We start from the raw sequence: 23,633 nt of genomic DNA, 5'->3' as shown, positions 1-23,633 counted from the left end.
GGTGCAGATGCTCCCCAAGTACTGTATGGGAGGGAGTTCCAGCGTTTCAACCCAGTGATGGTGAAAGAACAGGAATATATTTCCATGCCAGGATGGTGTGTCAACTTTAATGGTGGATGCTATGCCACTTTGTATAAGTGAAAGCTTAATGAAATGTACAGATATAACAAGGCGAACATTTTAGTGGTGGTCCTCATATCTTAGAGTTTTCCCTGGATAGTGGACATCGAGAGAGAAAGGGGAAGAATGCACAAAGTTTGTTCAAAGACTTAATGAAACTGTCGAAAGCAACAAGGGAAGTGGGAGGCTGTGGGTTCCGAGTGAGTTAATACTGGACAGCAACATAACAAGGCTGAAAGGGTCACTAATGATGAAGTAGAGGAAGGGAAGAATGAGTAGTGAACTAGTGTTAGAGGTGTATTGTGTACACAGGCAGGGTATATACATAGAAGAAGCTGCTTGAATGAGATGAGGAACTATGCTGAACATAATATACTTCAAGGTTGCTTAATTAGTGCAAAGTGGTTGAACAACTCTCTATGGGTTGTGATATTTAACAGATTGATTAATCAAATCACAGATTAATGGAATAACAGAAAATGCTGGAAATACTCAACAGGTCAGGCAGCATCTAGGGAAAGAGAAACAGAGTAAAAGTTTCAGGTTGAAGATCCTTTGTCAGAACTGGGAAAGTACATTAGTTTTGAGTTGGAATTGGAATTGAAATTGGTTTATTATTGTCACCTGTATCGAGGTACAGTGAAAAGCTTGTCATGCATACCGTTCATACAGATCAATTCATTACACAGTGAATTGAGGTAGTACAAGGTAAAACAATACAGAATGCAGAGTAAAGTGTCACAGCTACAGAGAAAGTGCAGTGCAGGTAGACAATAAGGTACAAGGTCATAATGAGGTAGATTGTAAGGTCAGGAGTCCATCTTATCATACTAGGGAACCGTTTGATAGTCTTATATCAGCAAGATAGAAGCTGGCCTTGAGCCTGGTGGTACGTGCTTTCAGGCTTTTGTATCTTCTGCCTGATGGGAGAGGGGAGAAGAGAGAATGTCCCAGGTGGGTGGGGTCTTTGATTATGTTGGCTGCTTTACCAAGGCAGCGAGAAGTATAGACAGAGTCCATGGAGGGGAGGCTGGTTTCCGTGATGTGCTGGGTTGCAGAGAAGGTGGGGAGAAGGATGGATGGGGCAAGGGGAATATCTCTGATAGGGTGAGGCCACCTGGGTTCCCATGAGGATAAGTTGTGGAGGTCATCTGATTGAAGGATTGATGGGAGAAGATAGCAAGCGAGAAAATGAAAATAAAAACAAAGGGGCGTTAAAAGTTGTCCTACAGCCCTGCATTTTACATTCCTAGCAGGTCAAGCTTTGCTGATGGAGAGAGAAAAATGAGTTAATGTGATAAATGAGTTAATATCACAGGTGGATGACTTACAGAAAAACGGGCCAGTTCTGATACAGACAGAGGAAGAGGGTTACCTGAAGCTGTAGAACTGAACATTGACTAGGTAATGCTGTAACACGTCCAGGTTGAAGATGTGATGATGTTTCTGAAGCTTACACTGGGCCTCATTATTACAGTGTGGAAGGCCACAGAAAGATAGATTAGAGTGGCAGTGGTATGGAAAATTAAAGTAACAGGAATCTAAGGGTTGCCCCTCTGGATAGAACAATCACCAAATTTGAGGAGGTTTTCCACTGTGGAGGACACCACATTGAACGCATTATACCAGATAGGAACAGGTGCAGGTAAGTTGCTGCTTCACTTGAAACATCTGTTTTGATGGTGAAAGAGGAAGGACAGGTTGTATGGGAACATGCCATAAGATGGCGAATGATTGGTAGGGACCATTCCCTTCATGACTCCTTGGAGCAGTGGACCACAGAGACACAGGGTGAATGTTTTCTTTGAATTGCTGAAAGGGGAGGGCATGACATGTCTGGTGGTGGAATCTCAAAGCTGTCAGAAATTGCAATGAATGATCCAGTGAGGCTGGTGGGGTGGAACGAGGGGACCAGGGGAATGATCCGTGCTCTGTCCAGGAGTTGAGCATTTGCGAGCAGAGATGTGGCAAGTACATGAGATGCTGTCAAGGGCTCTGTCAACTATGGTAGAGGGGAAATCTTGTGTTCAGTAAAAAGGAAGACATCTGAGAAGTCTTGTTATCGATGCAAATAAAACAGAAACAAAGGAATTGGGTAAATAGAATGGTATCCTTACAGAAGGCAGGGTGGGAGTCTTTCAGTTTGTAATGAATGTCTGTTGCTAGTCTTTTTCCTGTGATGGAGATGGAGAGATCCAAAAAAGGGGAAGGGAAAAGTCAAAGGTGGACTATGTGAATGTGAGAGCAGGATGGAAAGTTGAAGCCATGGTATTGAGACTTTCAGGTTCTGTCCATGTGCAGGAAGTAGCACCAAAGCATGAAGTAACATTCACTTTGCATTATCAGCAGTTGCCATGCTGAATGAAGTATTGACCAGTTGTGCTGTCTGAGAAGGAGGAGCATTTCATTTTGTAGGAAATAATTGCAAGAGCACATGAAAAGTTGGCCGAACACGAGTTCTGTGCATCATAATTCTGAGCCGGTGACAGCTCTGATTGATCGTGTGATGAGCTGATGCCTGTCACCACTGCATTTTAAAGGATCAGAGAATGCCTGGTGAATTTTCACAGGCTAAAGATTATCTCGTGTGTTTACGCAGGACCTTGGGGCCCAAGTTTTTCTGTCCATCTGAGAAAAGAAAGTGCAGTGATGGAATTTTGGGAGGTGTCTGTAATTGCACAGTCCTTGACGGGACCATCAAACTCCCTTTCTGTTATAACATGCCTTTATCTGAGCTTCCCTGATAAACTTGCAATCCTCACTTTCTTTCTTCATAGGTTTAAATTTCATGGATCGGATTTTCAATATCAACAAGCAAAGGAAGTGAAATAAAAAGAGGAAAAGAAATATTGGGGAGAGGGAGACAGAGAGAGAATGGGAGAGCAACAGGGAGAGAGAGAGAGTACACGAGAGAGAAACAGGGAGAGAGCGACAGAGAGCAACAGGGAGAGAGAGAGAGTACACGAGAGAGAAACAGGGAGAGAGCGACAGAGAACAACAGGGAGATAGAGAGAGTACACGAGAGAGAAACAGGGAGAGAGCGACAGAGAGCAACAGGGAGAGAGAGAGAGTACACGAGAGAGAAACAGGGAGAGAGCGACAGAGAACAACAGGGAGATAGAGAGAGTACACGAGAGAGAAACAGGGAGAGAGCGACAGAGAGCAACAGGGAGAGAGAGAGAGTACACGAGAGAGAAACAGGGAGAGAGCGACAGAGAACAACAGGGAGATAGAGAGAGTACACGAGAGAGAAACAGGGAGAGAGCGACAGAGAGCAACAGGGAGAGAGAGAGAGTACACGAGAGAGAAACAGGGAGAGAGCGACAGAGAACAACAGGGAGATAGAGAGAGTACACGAGAGAGAAACAGGGAGAGAGCGACAGAGAGCAACAGGGAGAGAGAGAGAGTACACGAGAGAGAAACAGGGAGAGAGCGACAGAGAACAACAGGGAGATAGAGAGAGTACACGAGAGAGAAACAGGGAGAGAGCGACAGAGAGCAACAGGGAGAGAGAGAGAGTACACGAGAGAGAAACAGGGAGAGAGCGACAGAGAACAACAGGGAGATAGAGAGAGTACACGAGAGAGAAACAGGGAGAGAGCGACAGAGAGCAACAGGGAGAGAGAGAGAGTACACGAGAGAGAAACAGGGAGAGAGCGACAGAGAACAACAGGGAGATAGAGAGAGTACACGAGAGAGAAACAGGGAGAGAGCGACAGAGAGCAACAGGGAGATAGAGAATACTTTAAGTTCTGCATTTTCTTTTTATCCAACAGGAATATTACGATCTGATAAATTGATGCGAGAAACTTCAATGGCAATAATTAACAATCGGTGTATTTTTACAAAAGCCTCTCTCAGACAATTCAGGTTTAATTAAATGGCTCTTAAACAGGGTCCTTGTGTCACTTCAGACCAGTTCTGTCTGAATTCATAGGAGTGGTGGAAATACATCATCGACATGCTTGTGTGGAAGTCCAGGATTAACTGCTGCTTTGACAGTTGATTGACAATGGAACCCATTGGAGCTGATGGCAACATTTTAGCAGTGAGCCAACCAGATCCCACTAATGTGCACAACATTTTCTAGATTTCCATATTTAATCACACGCTTAAACCACACCTGAATCTGTGGTAGAACACTATTGGCTTAACCATTAATTTCTACACAAAAAGATGCAAGTTTTTCCACATTCATATACTAAGCACCATGCGTTTTATCTTTAAAAACTGAGTCGTACTTATTTTTCTCTCTGTCTCCCAGATCCTTTGCAGTAAACTCATTATTCTGATAATGATCATTTATTTTGTCTTTACCTTACCTTTTTCATACGTGGTCTCATAATAATCAGCTGAAACATGTTCCAAATCATTGTGAGGGTACAATAGTCAGCAGAAACATTTCCTCATAATAAATGATTTTTTCAACATCCACAAACTACATAAGAAATAGGGAGCAAGAGAAGGCTTTGTGAGCCTACTTTGCCATTTATTAGGGTCATGGCTGATCTAATTCTAACCTCAGCTCTGCATTCCCAACAGCAGATGTTAACCTCTTTGCCCCCGTTCTCATCAAGAATCTACTTCTGCCTTCAAGACATTCAGAGATGTTTGAGGAAGACTGTTCAAAAAACTCTTGATTCCTGAGATTAAAAAAATGTGGCCTCATTTCTGTTTTACATGGATGACACCTTATTTTAAATCAGTTCTACATCCTGTCCACATCCACCCTGTCAAGATCCCTCAGGATCTTATATGTTTCACTCAAGTACCCTCTCAGTCTCCTAAAAGTCACCACCCCTGACTAACTTATCCAACCTTTCCACAATGGACAACACACCCATCTCTGGTATCAGTCCAGTAAATCTTCTCTGAACTGCTTTCAATGCATTTACATCCTTTCTTTGGTCAGTGACCAATACCATACACAGTACTCCAGATGTGATCTCACCAATGCCCTATATAACTGAAGCATAACTTCCCTGCTTTTATATTCAAATCCTCTGGCAATAAACAATAGTGTTTTGTTAGCTTTCCAAATTACGTGCTATACCCACACACTAGCCTTTGTGAATCATGTACTAGGACACACAGATCCCTCTGCCTCTTGGAGGGATCTGGATTAGCTGGATTTTACTCTAAACAGTGAACAAATGGCAGCCGACATTCATTATACTTGCCACGGACATTCTATGGGATTTTACTTTGGAAATTATTGCAATTATAAAGGTGAAATGGCACAGTGTCCTCTACAGGAGACCTTGGGCATGTGAATAAGACAAGCAAGCTTTTTGATCAATTGGCTTAAAGAATTGTTAATGAGCGGTGTAGGTCTAAAACTAGTCCATTAGACTATTTAATTCAGAGTCAAATCTGACATAGAAGGTGAAATAGAGAGAAAATAGGGATTAAGAGAGAAAAATAAGAAACAATAAGAAATAACAAAAGGAAAAATGTATTAGATTTTATTTTTTAAGTCTCCAATAATTAACATCTGTAGGCGTGGAAGTCCACACTTGTTAAGGTTAATTTTCAGTACCAAATTGTTTAGCAAAAATTATTACATGCTATACAGAAGCCATCTTAGATAATCATATTTCATCTTTAACTTATTAAATTGAAGTAATGGATAACGTATATCTGATTTGTATACATTCAATGCAAGGAAGAATGAAAGCAAGCAAATAAAGGCATTGTGTGAGTGAGGTACATAAGTGGCCACAGAAATACAATTCAGCAAATTAACATGATCAGCACATTAAGCTCGATTTAATTGCGCATTTAAAAGTACTGATGCTTTTTATTCTGCGTGACAAGGCTGCGATTAAGAACGAATGATGACGTACTCTTTATAAAGTACAAAGAAACATGTGTTGACCGAAAATCAAATTTGTTCTAACAGGAAATAACCAAACAGCATAAATTTGACAGCATAAATAACCACTAACAGTGATACCTCACAGTGTTAAGACCTGTCATGACAGCCAACTGTCATCAATACCTAAAAGGACTAATTTGACAGATTAATTTATTAAAGTTGTTGATACTGACAATGAATTTTGCAGCAGTTCATTAAATTGTGGAAGTACAACAGAAAGATTTGCATTTGAACTGTAAGTCATTCTCATCATTAGCCCACAGCCTTGATAATGGCACTGCTGACCATATGGGACGGAGTAGGTCTAGGGACCGGATACATCAGTCCAGTCCACCAATGCTTCTCGGAGTTGATTGACAGCATTTTAACAGCTCAGCTTTTAGGAGAAAATTTTCCTGATAAATATCATACAAACTGTCAAGGCGAATAAATAAATAAGGTGAAAAAAAATCAGGAACAGTGGTAAATGGGACTAATTAGATGGCTCTCTCAAAAGCATGATGCGCTGAGAGTTCTTTTCCTGCATTTGCAGTACATGGCAGTTGTGACATGTATAACCACTGTGCCCATTCTGAGAAGAAGCTTGAATGCATCGAGTGCACCTTTTAGAGATGTCTATGATTCCCACCCTGGAAATCAGATGCTGGTGTTGAACTACAGGGCAGGTACACTTTGCGCTTAGACTTTCAGCTTTATGCCTGGTCTGTCTTGTGCAGTCCCGTTCATTTGAATGTGATTGCTGAGACGAATGGTAAAGGTAATTGAAGGTAAGTATTTTTATGTACTTTATTAATATTAATATGTAATTAATTTACATCAGTGCATGTTTAAAAATACATTTATTAGGTTTATTTTTTATTTAATTTGTAATTTTTAAGAAGTTATTAAAGTCCATTTCAAATATTTATCAGAGATGCTTGGAATTGGTTAATAAGGCCTTTGACAGCACAAACTCTCAGAAAGCCATCAGGTCAATCTGGGTCAAGACCTCAGGTTTCACCATCTGAGGCCCAGTTGTTACTCGCTGACAGCTCCATCTTGCGGACAGCCATGGCACTGAGAGCTTGAGTTCAACCTGCAGGCTAGCAATAAATGCAGCTGCAGGGATGGCATGTGGAGACTACTGCAAGGCATGGGGCAGGTCGAGCATAGTCTGTTTCAATATATTTCTCCTCTTTGTAGAACCAGGTTTCTCGATTGCATGACCTAAGTGTCTTTAGACAAGGAAAAAGAGGATAGAATATAGAACAGACCCTTAGGCCCATGATGTTGTGATGAACTAATTAAGCTAATGACACCTAATTAGACTAATCCCTGCTGCCTGCACATGTCCATCTCCCTCCATTCTCTGCACATTCACGTGCTTATCTAAGCCTCTTAAACACCTCTATCATATCTGCCTCAACCACCACCCCTGGCAGCACATTCCAGGCACCCACCACTCTCTGTGTAAAGACGAAAGGATATAATAATGTTCACTCTGGTCTTAATCCCAAAGTATTAGGAAGGACACTGATAATAAGTGATCCATTAACACAGAGGCCTTTGGAGAGCACCAGATTTAATTAGCTTCCATCGTGGGAACTATTTCACTAAATTGTTTAAGTATGAACTTTTATTCCATTCTGTCAATGATCTGGTTAACACTCAGCAAAGTGAATAGAGTTCAGATTACCTCCCTTCCAAAATGCTCCAAACATGGAAAAAGTTCCTCAGCCTGTCCATGAACCATGTCCTTATTTAATACTGTGGTATCGTCCCAGCCCTGCACCACTTCAGACCCAAAAATCAGGTTAAATAATTCACTGATATTTTAAAGTCACTAAAATATATCCTATCTATGCATGGAAAATTAGTAACTATATACATTTTCCCTTCTCTCCACCCTACCCCCAGCCCCATTGAGGATATATTTCCAGAATATTAACATTAGTTTTGATGAACGTGAACAATCCTGAACCTGAAGCATTAAGTGTTTCTCTTTCCACAGATGCTGCCTGACCTGCTGAGTGTTTCCAGCATTTTCTGACTATTTTTTATCATTGAATGTTATGTCTCTTGTCAGACTGTGACTAAATATTTCCTGAAGACTTGCAACTTTCCATCTGTACTAACACTTCGCAAGGAGGTCAGGAACTCCATCTGAAGGATACAGGAAAAGGGCAGTCCAGTCTTCCCATTCAGTGCCCTGTTCATCTGATATCAGCACTTTGTTTGATTGAGAGTTGCAAGAATTCACTTTGTCTCCCTTCAGCACTCACGTATCCACCCTGCGTTTGAAGCATTTCTTCAGGTACTGGAGCAGCCACATATTTGGGCTTATATGAAACGATTTTGCAGAAAAGTACTACCCCATCCCCCCACATCTCCCACCATCTCTTCCCATTCCACCGCAGGCACATCCCACTGTAACTTTCTGAAACAAGTTTGTGCAATCGTTCCACTCTCTGAATGCTGCAGAAATACTGATGTCGCAGCGCCACCTAGATGGATGCTCTGATCGTTCCTTTTCACCTTTTCTGCCAACTTTATTTGCTGTCTTTTCCCATCACTTACCCTTTCCTTCCCTGTGAAGTCAGTTCAATGCCCCTTCTATAACATCCGTTAGGAACTATAAGTTCCCGACCATTAGGGAAAACTAGCCTCAGACCACTGAAGAGTGTGCTGCTATTATAATCAAGCATGATTCTTATTGACAGGATAAAGTACATATGGATAGAAAGGATCATTACTAAAATAATTTTGAAACAGATTTAACAAACATTTTTTTCCTCATTGCTGATTAATATTATTTTCAATATTTATTTTATTTACCCCTTATTGGTCTTTGATAAACTTTATTCAGAACAGTCTTTACTACATGTGATTTGTTGAATTGAAATTGTGGCTGATATCAGCAAAGGACACTGAAATATCTTTCACATCTGTTCATGTCATTGACTTTCAGCACTTTGACATCTGCCATGGCCTGAAATGAGTTGTGTATAGCATGCTTGATGCCAGCAATACTATACACAACTCAGACAGAACCATCCTGGTGGTCTTGCTGATTCTGGTTTTCCAATCAGTGCCAATCAGGCTTAAATTAAGCAGAATGCTCTCAGTTCCTGCTAACTTGGTAACTCTAATTCCAAAAATGATTCGCACTGATTGTGCAAAACTCCACCCTTCTGAAATTTGACAAGAACTACAAGGCTGATCTGTTATGTCAGAGGACTTGAGTTATGAGGAATGACTGAAAAAACGCTGAGCTTTTCAGGCAAAAAGCAGGCAATTAAGAATTGAAGTTAGCAGCTTCCAGGAGTAAAGGATATGGAAAAGTTGGGTTAATAGCGATGGTTCAAGTTAAACCATGATACATCTGCAGGCCAATATACCAAAGGACGAATTCAATGCCAACACGAGAATGAATATTATGCAGAGAAAGCCACAGAATCAAAAGTCATGAAGTTATTTAACAAATGTAGCTGAATGTTGTGAAGGGAACAGTATATAGCTGTAATGGCTGTAATGTTAAACTGTGTGATCCTTTAATTTAGAACAACTTCTCCTTCCATTCTTAGGATCTTTAAATAGCATGGCATATTATCACTGACAGGTTTCTAAACTTCCCTTTAAATGTTTTTTGGTACATCAGTGGATTGCATTTATTTTAAATCTGACCATGCCCCATATAAGCCATTACCTTCCACGCCTCAAGGCTCGAGCCAGTCATTTTGGAGTCAATCGTCAGCAGTCATCTGCAATTGTCCCAGTATCATCCAGCCTGAACATAACCTATTGCAGAGCTATGCATTTTGATTTCCTTACATTCATGCTATGGTTTCTTAACAAACATTTTGATTTGGTTTAAGGTATTCTTAAGTAGTTGCCATTATCATGGAGGCACCTTGATTCAAGGCCCTATTTCAGATTTTTGTTTGGCCTATTATAAAGGGAAAGGGACTGCGGCTGTCAGTAAAACTTACATTCTTCCTCTTTGGCCTATTTCTAACCCTCTTTTGCAGTTTGGAGGGTGAGCCAGTGCAGGGTTGCAGAGTGAATCAGCCAGTAGAGCTCCTGTCTCTCAGCTCCACTGACCTGGGTTCAATGCTGACCTCTGGGTGCTGACTGTGTGGAGTTTGCATGTTCTCCCTGTGACCACATTCTGGTAGGTTAATTGGCAACTGTAGATTTCCCCTAGTGTGTAAAGGAGTGGGAGAACCCGGGGGGAGGTGATAATAATGTGGGAAGAACCGGTTAAAGGGAAGTTAGCACAGGAGTGGGATTGCTCTGTGAGCTGGCATGGACTGGATGGGCTGAAGTGCCCTTCTACGTCATAAGGAAATATGAAATCGAGGCCAGTCCAGATACTTTTTGTGACACAATCAAAAATATATCATGTTGATCATTATTTTCCAAGCATAATGAATTCTCCTCATGTTCGAAGAGGTCAGCTTGTGACCCAGGCAAGATCTGGAAAAGATTGTGCATTGAGAGTTGAACCTCCATCTATTTTAAAACCAAATTGTTCTTCATTCTTTCCTATGCATGTCTTTGTGCTCAGCACCAATTAAATCATCAGAATATGACGAGATAGTAAAGCAACATAGGAAGGAGTGGGTAAACAGAAAGTCAAGCATGATTGTAATGATAGAGGATTGAGCAAAAGGATTTAGTTCAAGACAATTAAAAAGAGTAGATTGTAAATTTTATTTTTAAAACTGATGATTGTTTATTTAGAACATTGAAGAACACTTCGCTAATGTGTCAAAGAAGCAACCTGGGGCACTGGTGTTGAAGGCTATTCCTGCTGATTATTGGAGCTGTAATTTTTGAATCAGACCCCGTGAGTTGGATACAGTGCTCTGTTACTGTAGAGGTAGCTGGGTGGTTGTGATTTATGATGATTAGGAAGTATGCCCTTTAAAGCACTCCAGACCCAGCAAACAAGTCACACTTTGGCAACTATGTCAGGCAAGGGATGCATTCACTGACCACTTTCAAAACCAGAACATTAAGTAACTACTGAAGAGAATGGCTATTGGGATGTCCTTCATTTTATCTTGCTGAATGGAGTTTCAAGTTAAAAAATTGGTCAAGAGGAAGCTTCAATAAATACCGTGGCATTAAATTGACGAACACTTGGAACAGCACAGAGATAGTGATGTACAATTATATCACACCCATTCACTGTGTTGCAGGCATCATGTTAAAATTATGCCCTTTAAACTGCCTTCTGAGTAGTGACAATGCTGCCCTTCCTGATTACTGACTATAAACATTGGCAAGGTCCATTAAATCACCAATGTCTCGGGCACTTAAAGGCAGCCTGCTCCTATTAAAGGGGAGGTGCATTGTAAGTGCAAGAACTGGGACGGATATTTTTGAAAATGAATCTGAGCAGTGATACTTCAAGGAAAAACTAGAAACACAGAGTGCACCAGAGAGCTTGGTATAAGAAGCTGAAAAACGGGATATCCTGTATCCACAGGGGACCAGGACTCCTGACATAAGCTTTGGCATCAGCAGGAAGTAATGGTGATTAAGGTAAATACTGAGAATATTGTTTCAAGAATGTGGATTAAGTGCAGGGAGTCAAGGTGAGTGAGTATGGCTCGAGATATCTCATCTGGCTGAGTAGACCTCAGTCTTTGGCTCCTGTTCGATCTACCAATAATCTATATAAATCAATACTCATTTCAGCTTTCTGCATGTTTTATTTCACCCCCAATACTGTTATAAACCCTACACACACAAGGGCACTCAACTGTGACAACTACCTACCAAAACATCTTGGAAATTAATCCTGGGACACAATTTCTTGCAAGAAAAGGAGGCTCATAACTGGAGGCAACAGAGATGAACTGAACTTTCCCCCATAGACTCCATTTCTGGGAAGACCTACACTGAATTCATGACCAGAGGGGAAGTTGGAAGGTATCTGCATCCCCCAATCCTTCTGCCTTCTGTCTTTTACTCACCCTGCAATCTCTTCTTGTTCGTGAGTTACAGGTGGTGTCAGCCAGCACAGCATTTTATAGAGAGTATGCAGTTCCCTAAGGAAGGCCTACCAGGCTACCCATGTCTGAAAACAACTTGTTTCAGCTTGAGCTTGGAAATGAACAGGAAAATACAACAGCGCCAGTCTGACCACTCACTGTAGACTAGTTAAACTTCAGCCAAGAATGGGTCAAGTCCAAAAACACACACGATTGCACCAGCAGCCAGAAGAAATAGTCCAGCAAGAAACCTGTAAGCAACAAGATCCCTTTAAATAGGGCTGGCAGGGAATTCTTCATTCTCATTACCTTAGCGTTCAGCTGCCCAAAGTTAAACATGGCCATTGGCTGGTTTGCAGGGTCTGCACACTATAATGAATATCATCGGTCGCCTGTCCTGCATTCACTGAACCCATGCAGCTCCCTTTACTAAGATGGCATCTAACACACTTCCCACTGGATTGTCTGCACAGACAGCACAGATACCATTTTTGATAGACAGCTACATAAGGCCCAAAAAAAACAGGCAGTATTTAAACCCTACTGACTGTAAATCACACAACTAATCCATTTTCTGTTCATGAGTGTTTGCGACAGTCTGGTTTGAAAACTACATTGTGTTGTATTTTGAAAGTAGCTTGCATAAAGAATAATGATAAAAATTATAGAGCAATAAATGAATTATCCTTGACTGGTGAGAATTCAGATTTATCAGCAACCTCTGATTGGCGGTTTTGCCATTCTATCAGATATTTTCAATTGCCTGGATCATTAGTGATTTCTTATCAATGCAAACCAAAAATCTGTTTGTAAATTGTACTCTGGGTAGCATAGCAATATCCTGCATGTTAGTAGAGCTGACAAGCTATTACATTGTTCACTGGTAATGCATAATGATGGCCATTAAAACTGTCAGAGTCCATTTCAGAGATTATTAAACAACATAGGGATTAATTTCCCTCTGGTAACATATCTTTGTGAAAAATTCTTTTGTGTACTATGTTAACTCTGGATTTGTGAACCATTGCCAGCATCCTCTTCCAAGCCAACACCCCCAGCAGTGAGGCCGTGAGCTCATTCAACATCTCCAGTGGGTGAACCACATTGCCCATATCACCAGACACCGCACTCCTAAAACAAGTACTCTACTCAAAGCCCCATAAGAGCAAGAGAAATTTCTAGGACTGTGAAAATATTTCAGGACATCATCTGTGGAAAAAAAATCTTCCTTGCCAATTTATGGGAATCCCTAGCCCAACAACTTTTCAACACATTCTGTTTGGTGAAATGATTAAACCACCGCACAAACTGTGGTCAGGAAGTAGATGAAGACTACAGAAAGAAAAGAAACAGTTAAACATCAAGAACTGTATCATCAACATACAGTTCAATTTGAAAGATGATGCCGTTTTGAATACCTCACTGATGAGCAGTGTAAGTTCAAAACTGAATAGAATCATGTCCATCAGACTGCAGATTCTTGATCAAATACATAAGGAGAGGATAGTTAATCACTGGACCAAATTCTTTTCTCCTAAGGTGTGGAGATATAACTGCAATGATGTGTCCTTGTCTCAATGCCCCAAAGCACAGTTTCAGCAACTCTCGATAGCAGTGTGTGTGCGCTACGCAGTAAAATATTCATAAGCTGATTGTAATGCACTTCAAACATACTTATGTGTGGTGAATCGGAACTCTGGAGCCTTGTCAGGAAATGGCCTTGAGCGACATAGTTTTGAAAATGTATCCATTTCCTCCTTGGGATAAAGACAATGAGATACATCTCTGCAATTAAATTCAAATGTTGCTCCAAGATGAGTTGGACCACTGGAGGAGTTTCCCATGCTCAGTCTCAGGCCTGGTCCAATCCCAACGGTTATGGGGTTGAAACAGTTGCTGGCCATATCCCAGGGTTTGCCTCCTCCGTGCTGCCTTGGCAAAATCCTCCGGGAGAGGTGAACCATGCTCAGCGATTCCTCCAGACCGACATTACCAACACTGAGGCTCTGATTACCCTCCATCTATCTCCATCTCTCCATCATCCCCTTCCTCTCCTGGTTCCACTCATCATCTACCAGTCCCTGTCTCACCTCTCCCTCTCACTTATTTATACTGGCTATCTTGTCTCTACACTCTCAGTCCTGATGCAGAGTCTTGATCTGAAGCATTGAGCATCCCTCAGCCTCCACAGATGCTGTTTGACCCGCTGAGTTCCTCCATCAGTTTGTTCTTTGTTCTGATTACACTCAACCTGTAGGTGCAACATGTCACTCACAAGCCTCACACCAAACTCCCAAAAAGGAGCTCTCTACTCACAGCTCTGTCAAGAGCACTAGGAGCAGAAGTAGCCACCAGACCCCACAAGCCTGCCCTGCCATTCAATATGATCATGGCTAATCAATGTTGGCCTCTTCTGTGCCAGCTCCAAGTAACCTTAAGTTCCTCAATCTTTCAAAATATTTATCCATCTCCACCTTAAATATTTCTAATGATCTGGCTTCCACCGCCCTCAGGGGAAGAGAAATCAAGAGATCCACCACGTTTTGAGTGAAGAAATTTCCCCACATCTCAGTTTTAGATGATGGTCCTTATCCTGTAACTACACAATACTCATAACAACAGAGTCTCAGGATGACAGAGGAGCACTTCAAGAATGTCATCCAAGCCCCCGTGAAAAACATAACATGCTCACTAACTTGTGGGAATCCTGACTCAAGATCACTCGGCCATCCAGAAACTCACAGGGCTCTTTGAGCTTCTACATCAGGACTAGATGGAGGCCATGGCAATCAACAGAAGGAGTCAGTAACAATCCGAATAATGCATCCATCTACCCTGTCAACCTCCAGCTGCCCCACCTGGGACATAGTCCACAGATCCTGCATGCAGTTCATTCATCCTTTTGAACTTACAAAAGTTAGTTGGAGCAAATTATCCTTCATCCTGAGCGACTTTATGGAGGTGTAAAAAACCATGAGAAGCATAGATAGGGTGGATGCACACAGTTATTTTTTTATTCCAAAATAAACTTTATTCATAATAAAAGACAAACTATATTTTGTTAGGGAAAGGTAATCAAAAACTAGAGAGCATAGGTTTAAGGTGAGCGGGGAAAAATTTGAAAGGGACCTGAGAGACAACCTCTTCAGGCAGAGGGTGCTGCGTAAATGGAACAAGCTGCCAAAGTGGTTGAGGCAGGTACAATAACAATGTTTAAAAGACACTTAGACAGGTAAATGGATAGGAAAGGTTATAGGTCAAATATGGGCAAATGGGACTAGCTTGGTGGGCATCTTGTGTGGCATGGATGAGTTGGACCGAAGGGCCTGTTTCCGTGCTGTATTACTCTATGGCTCTATGACTGATCATGCTGAACCAATGGGTTCTTTGGCCTAAGAAGAAGAAAGTATTCAGGGGTAAACAATATGAAAATAAGCTAAGGTTCCTAATCATTATCCCTCTTCAGGGAACTGCATGAGTGTGGCTAAAGGAAGACGTTGGAGATAACCTAAAGAAACTAGAGAACATGAAGAGGAAATAATGGGAGTAACATAGACTCAGACTCAGTGGGCCGAAGGGCCTGTTTCTGAGCTGTATCTCTCTATGAGTCTATGACTCTCAGCTGAAGCATTCAACTTAAGGTAAAGAGTAGGTTTTACAGAGCCCTTCAAAATAACAGGGAGCTTTACCAGATGAGATAGAGGGAATCCGATGCAACTGTAGGACAGTCATTAGTCTGAGGAGGGAGGTTTAAGATCACTGGTAAAAGAACCAAAAAGGAAAGAAGGGTTTTTTTTTAAATGAAAAACAAGTTATTGTGTCTCAATGAAAGGTTCAATGAAAAGGATTCCATTGTTAACTGCAAAAAGGGTGTGGACAATCATTAGAGATGGGGTAAATATCATAGGGATGGCAAGGAACTGAAGAGTGAGCCTAATTGAATAGCTTTTGCAAAGAGACAACATAGATAAAATGGGCAGACGGTCTTCTCTTCTGTTCCAAAACACAAAGCACCAAAGCATTTCACAGCCCTAGTGGTCACATCAGGAGTGTAGTCATTGTTGAAATGTGGCAGGCATTGAATGAATGAAATTTTCTCTCTAAAAGTTCTCTCCCTTTATCCCTTCTTTTAAAACCTACCTAGGTAAACATCATAGAGGTTTACAGCAAAGAAAGAGGCCATTTTTGCCCTTTATGTCCATCTCAGTTAAAATTCGACTGCCAAAGGTAATCCCATTTTCTAACTCTTAGCCCTTGGTCTTATAGGTTATGACTATTCACACACTCAAACTAAACCGATCACTTGGCCTGATACCTCCTTACATAATCTTGGTTTCAAGTTTTGATAAAGTTCCCATTAAAGCCTTTGACACCCTTTAACATATAAAGGAGCTATAAAAATACAAGTTGTTGTTGTTGAGAACAGACTGTTGTCACTCAGGAGAGAATGAGAACCTGTGGAACCTTCTAGAGAAATGGTTTGGGGAAGTTGTGTGGTGATGTGTGGAAGAGAGACTGAAGAAGGATGAAGTTGATTAGAAAAATTATTTGTTAAGATTGATTCTTTGGCCCAGGTTTATATTATAATATAAAACGAGAAATGGTGGTAACCCTCAGCAGATCAGGCAGCATCCATAGTGAGGTGTTTCAGGTCAATGAGCTTTCATCAAAACGTGGGAAAGGCAGGGATAAACCATGCTTTACAGTGCGGAGAAAGTAGGGGAGGTGCAGATGACACAGAAAGATTTACAAAGGTGTGGAGAACAGAAGGGAATAAATGGCAAAAAGGGAAAAAGATCCCTTTCACAGACCTTATTTGTGGTCACTTCAACCCTTCCCACCTTTCTTTACATCTTAAAGCTTGTTTTATCTCTATCTTTCCCTAGTTCAGATGCAACATCAATGATGCAAAATGCTAAAGGCTCTCTCCACAGATGCGGACTGGTAAATAAACGTGGTAGCAGAAGCAAATGTTTTTGCACAAATCCAGTTTGTCTGTCAACATTTATAATAGCTTAAGGCAGTGGGAAAATGGAAAGGGACAACACAGCAAAATTAGATGCATCCAGGTCAGGAAACACAGTGGGGTTAGAAGGGGATTCAGGCAAGATTGTGCTTTGAATGAATGGAAAGAAGATTCAACAATTAACATTTGATCCACCTGATACCTGCATAAAAGCCAATAAATTTGACGGACTTGAGATGGGCAGATGAATGGCTTTGTGGGATGGTAGATGCCAGAATGAGACTTGAGCCAAACTGGAGGAGATGGGAGTTGCAGGCACCAAATGCTTTAGTCATTGCTGTTTGTCATCTGGCCTGCAGGAGTAGTCAGGATGAGAAAGGAGGTGGCTGCTATCTAACCCCTGGAACAAGCTGGTAATAGTAGGTGATTACTTTGTGGGACCAGGATGAACACTTTTACTTCTCCTGGTCCCAACAGAAATGAAAAGCAGAGTCATAGGACCAAGAGCCACAGATTCAAAATAAGGAGCAGCTATTTAGGACTGAGATGAGGAGACATAACTTCACTCAGAGGATGATGGATCTTTGGAATTCTCTTCCCAAGAGGACCATGTAGATTCAGTCACATTCTTCCAAAACAGATTTCTGAACATTAAGGGACTTAAGGGATATGCAAAAATTTTCAAGTGGAAGATCAACCATTATTTTAGTGAATGATGGAGCAGGCTTTAAGGGTTGGATGGCCACCTCTTAATCCTAGTTCTTATATTCTTTCCTGGACCACTTAATGAATGCCTTCCATGAGCCCCTGGTACCACCCAACAAAGCAAACAGGAAACAAACTCCATATGTTTGCACTTTAATCTTACTTGAGAGTTGTATTTGCCTTATTTAGGACCCCAATCTTAAGTAGGATCTTCAGACAATACTCAGAATACAATGAGTATATTCATACTGAGGTCTGATTGGCTTTGGATCTGATTTGGTGCTGCTCCCATATGTGGTCAGGCTTGAGTTCAAGCAGGAATTAATAATTGACACTGGAACTAGCAGATCAATGGGGAGCTGTATTTACATAGGCATACCAGGACATTAGGCAGCCACTTTCCATGTTGACACACCTTCCACGAGTGTTACAGGTCATGATCCACTCATAAGTCAGTTGTTATACTGATAGACTGAACCCTGTTAAGCTGACCTTAAAATTCAGCTCTGATATTGGCTGAGAAATTTAACTATTCAGTACTTAAGGAACTGCAGGAGTCAGTGCGGTATATAGTGTGCATGCCCAGACAAGTATTGTAGGACTCATCACAACCTCGACCCATTGCAATTCGCCTCCCACCGAAACAGGTCTACAGCGGATGCCATCTCCCTGGCCCTACACTCATCTCCAAAGCAACTGGACAGTAAAGACATTTACATTAGACTATAGTTTATTGACTACAGCTCCACCTTCAATACTATAATTCCAAGCAAACTCATCACCGGACTCTGAGACCTGGGACTCAACACCTCCCTTTGCAACTGGATCCTTGACTTCCTGACCAACAGATCGCAATCAGTAGGATAGGCAGCAACATCTCCAGCATGATTATTCTCAACACAGGTGCCCCACAAGGCTGCGTCCTCGGGCCCCTATCTACTCCTTAAAAACTCATGACTGTGTGGCCAGATTCTGCTCTACCTCCATCTAAAGTTTGAGAATGATACCACCATAGTGGGCCGTATCTCAAATAACAATGAGTTGGAGTACAGGAAGGAGACAGAGAGCTTAGTGACATGGTGTCATGACAACAACCTTTTCCTCAATGTTAGCAAAACAAAAGAGCTTGTCATTGACTTCAGGAAGGGTCAGGGGTGGTGGGGGTGGGTAGCAGTGCACATGGATCTTTCTACATCAGTGGTGCTGAGGCTGAGAGGGTTGAGAGCTTCAAGTTCCTGGGAGTGAACATCACCAATAGCTAGTCCTGGTCCAACCACGTAAACGCCATGGCCAAGAAAGCTTACCAGGGCCTCTATTTCCTCAGGAAGCTAAAGAAAATGGCATGTCCCCATCAACCCTCATCAATTTTTATCGATGCACCACAGAAAGTATCCTATCTGGACATATCATGGCTTAGTATAGCAACTCCTCTGCCCGTGACCGCAAGAAACTTCAGAGAGTTGTAGACACAGCTCAGCACATCATGGAAACCAGCGTCCCCTCCATGGACTCTTGTCTACTTCTCGCTGCCTCAGTAAAGCAGCCAGCATAATCAAAGGCCCCACTTACCCCAGACATTCTAACTTCTCCCCTCTCTCATCGGGCAGAAGATACAAAAGCCTGAAAGCACGTACCAAGAGGCTCAAGGACAGCTACTATCCCACTGTTATAAGACTATTGAACAGTTCCCTAGTGCGATAAGATGCTCTTGATCACAATCTACCTCGTTATGACCCTGCACCTTATTGCCTGCTTGCACTGCACTTCCTCTGTAACTGTGACACTTTACTCTTTATTCTATTATTGTTTTATCCTATACTACCTCAATGCACCATGTAATGAATTGATCTGTACAAATGGTATGCAAGACAAGTTTTTCACTATACCTCAGTACATGCGACAATAATAAATCAATTCCAATTCCAATTGGAGAATTGGAAAAGGAGTCACTATGTTGAGAAAGGAGTATCTTTTAATAATAAAGGAAGCAGAACTCTTACATCTGAATTAAATTCTCTTCCCAACCTCATGCCTTAGAGCAGTGCAGAAATATATACAGAATGATTGTTATCAATGGGATAATACATCAAAATGAATCTTCTGTGACAAGATGCAGCCTCCGGCCCCAAATCATTCCCAGGACTACAGTAAGAGTAAAAAGGAGTGAAGAGGAATTTCAAGTATTCTCAACTAAATTCACGGCATAATTTACCACACGCGTGGGAGGACAATTGCTTTTGGATTACAGAGCTGTGCAGTCGAGAATGTCATTCCACAATTGGCTATCTGACCACTTTTATCAGCTTAGAGCTTTGGCAAAAAATGAGTCTGAAACACTCTTCCTGTGATTTTTTTGTGTGTCATCTGAACAGACAACAAAGATTAGAAGGTTAGTGGAGTGCCAGATAAGAATTTTTGTCCAGCTAATTTTTAGACTTTGTGTCTACTTCTAAATCCGTTTTTTTATCTTTGTATATGGTTTGTCAAGTATACCAGTGGATGTCCAAGAATGTACAGTATATATGTTCACAGTTCACAGGCAAGTCAATTTTTCCTTTGATCATTCAGTGCGATTGGATCCAAAACAAAATCTCAAAGCCTGATTCTCACATAACAAAGCTGAATGGATGTTATAAGTCTGAGTATGGAACAAGCTGAACTCATTCACAAATAAGACCAATCCACAGATGCCCTGATATGGACTCAATCTTACCTGGTGAATTCCAAAAAGGAAGTAACAAGCCACAAATAAATACTTGAGAAGTACAAAAGTTCTCAATCGTTGAGAGTAGCTTTTGTTTATAAATGGACAAAAGACACAGGGCAAGTGAGAAACAAGTTTTCCTTAATACATCTGCAACTCACTGTTCATTAAGGTTGGGGACCAAAGTCAATCAGGGCTTCAAAATGGAATTGAAAAGGCACTTGAGGAAGCATAAGTTTAAAAATAGCTGGATTAATATGAAGCTGACCACTTCTTCCAATATGTCACAATGTCGTTCAGAAGAAAATCAAAATCAATAATATTGAGAGAGGATAGGCTATTTCACTGCACAGGCACTAATCTGGTTTAAGTGGATTGCCAGCATGTTGTAGAACCTTCAACTCTGTTTCTCTTTCCACAGATGCTGTCTGACCTGATGAGTGTTTCCAGTACATTTTTTCTGCTTTTATTTCAGGTTTCCAGTATCTGCAGCTTTTTTGAATTTTGTTTATCGTAGAACCAACCTAGTTAGCACTTCGTTCCGTCAGTGGTGGGAATCTTATCCCCGAGATAGTGAAGTGAAACCCATTCTTGTTTCGATAAAGCAATTAGATTAAAGAGATCAAAACAACTGCAACCATTGAACATAAGCAACATTAATTGTATATTCACAGCCATGGATGTACACTGACTGCTTTTGGGTGAAGAAGATCACTGTTGCAATAACTGGTCATTTACTGAAGATGGCAACTGACATGGGTACGGATTGCTTGTTAATTGGTACAATTGTTCAGTGCAACTTTCTTGGGAAGCTGCAGCCCTACTCTGCAAATGTACTTTGGGGAGGTCATGTGGATTTTCAGGGGAATCTCATGCACAATTCAGCACAGGGGAATGGAGAGAAACCTGCCAATGGTTGTGGCCAGGTGCATTATGTGGTCAGTACTGATGGGGAAGGTCTGGCTATGAGTAGTGATCCATTGTGTTGGCATTCTCCATTTATTGTTGTCCGAGCTGGCACCTTCCAGCCTGTAATGGTGGTGATGCATAAGTTAGAACAGAATGTGAAGTTAGTGAAGGTCCAAGATAATGAGTGAGCAACCCGATTGCTGGTTATCCACAAGACAGATCAAAGTGTGCGATTATGTAGACTACACAAAGTAACCTTACGTAGAACTGTTGATGATAAGCTGTATCTGCCACCCACCACACAAAACTTCTTTTGTGGAATTGGCAGGCACTCATTATTTTAGTGGGCAGTACAGTGGCACAGCTATTAGAGCCACTGACTCACAGCTCCAGTGAGCCATGTTCAATCCTGACCTTGGCTGTTGTCTGCATGGAGTTTTCATGTTCTCCCCACATTGGTTTCCCTTCAGTGGTCTGGTTTTCTTCCAATTCCCAAAGACATGTGGGTTGGTAGGTTAATTGGCTGCTGTGAATTGTCCCTCATGTGTAGGTGAGTGATAGAATCTAGGAATGTGGGGAGAATAAAATGGGATTAGTGTAGAATTAGTATAAATGAGTGGTTGATGGTCGTAGTGGACTCAATGGGGTGAAGACCCTGTTTCAGTGCAGAGTGATTCTCTGACAATGACTGTTTTTTTCTGTGACTTTAACGAGGTTGACCTAGCCCATACTAACGCCTAGCTGTATATGGACCCGGAGTCAGAGCTACCCGACAATGAATAAATGCAAGGGATCATATATATGTACCAAGCTACCATTTGAGATTAAATTATTTCAATCTATTATGGACAAGATGGTGTAATGGATCCTGAGTATATGAGTAACCAAGACAATATCCTCATCACCATAGAGACTGAACAACAACACATGAAGGTCCAGCAGAGGCAGACTCAGCAGGTTACAGAACTACAATGTCCAGCTGAACAAGTATGCATAAATAGACTTAAGTTGTCTATCTGGAATTCAGAATCAACAACAATGGGGAGAGACAAGTCCGAGAAAAGGCGTTGGCTGTGTTGGATATGAGAGAGCTGACCAAAGTTACTGAACTTCTCTCCTTCCTCAGGATACCTCAGTATTACTTAAAGTTTGTGCTGAGTTCGGCCATTCTGAGTCTCCTTCCTAAGTTATTACACAATGGGAAGTCTGGTCTCTGAAGTGAAGAGCCATGGAGGGCATATAAACTATGTAGAGCAAACCTTAACTGCAAATCTTTCCTTTAGCTTATCACTTGTGGACACCATTATAGCTACTGCGTGATGCTACAGTCATGGAGTGGGAACAGTTATCACCCACATAATTGAATTAGGCCCTGAGCTACCACTTGCATACAGATCCCCCGACCAAATTTCTAACTGTACACATGTAAGTAAATATTGTAGCCTTTGATATAACTTTGCATAAATGAGTAGTTTATGCTTTGTATACATTATGTATGTGTGTATTGGTTATCTTTAAGAACTGAGTGTACCACGTGATACAACTTTGAGAGTTTACTATCTTCAATAAAAAAATGTTCTATTAACAGTAACACAGAAGATACTCCATGCAATGCAGGGACATTTCTCTAAAAATGAGAACCACATGCTATGTTGGCTCCAGAAGCGTGGCGACACTTGCGGGCTGCCCGCAGAACACTCTACGCAAAAAGATGCATTTCACTGTGTATTTTGATGTACACGTGACTAATAAAAAGGAAATTTGGAATTCTCTTCCACAATAAGTAATTGCTATTGGGCCAGTTGTTAATGTTAAATGTGCCATCAGTAGACTTTTGCTAAATAACTATTGGACGTCATGGATTAAGGACTGGTATATGAAGTTGACTCATGATCTCACAGAATGGCAGAATGGATTTAAAGACTGTTCATATATCCATGGTCTTTGGTCACCTGCCCTAACTCCTCTTTAAACTTATATTTCATGAAACACAAGTTGTTATCTCTATTGGTGTGTCCTGCTCTGCTTCCCCTTGAGTTTAGTCCTCTGTACTTGCTGTTCTTATCTGTTAATGTTAATGCAATGCCCTGCATCAGTCCAGGATGTAAATGGACATATTTCTGTATTAAATGCAATCCTGACGTAGTATCTGGTTTTAGTGTCATAAGAAAACAGTAAAGCAGAGTTTATATAACTAGTAAGAAAATACTACAAAAACAGCCAGCTAGACGCCTTCAAATAAAAAGCTAACCAGTGTTTTTAAAGTAGTATTTGTTTTTGTTTTGTAATTAAATTTAATTATTGCCATATGTGCACCTGGAACTTCCTCAAGCTCCGTTCGAAGTATTTTACGCAATGTTGATTAATTTG

Source organism: Pristis pectinata, chromosome 18 (assembly GCF_009764475.1).
Source record: "Pristis pectinata isolate sPriPec2 chromosome 18, sPriPec2.1.pri, whole genome shotgun sequence".
NCBI lineage: Eukaryota > Metazoa > Chordata > Chondrichthyes > Rhinopristiformes > Pristidae > Pristis > Pristis pectinata.
Note: the sequence above shows the minus strand (reverse complement) of the source record.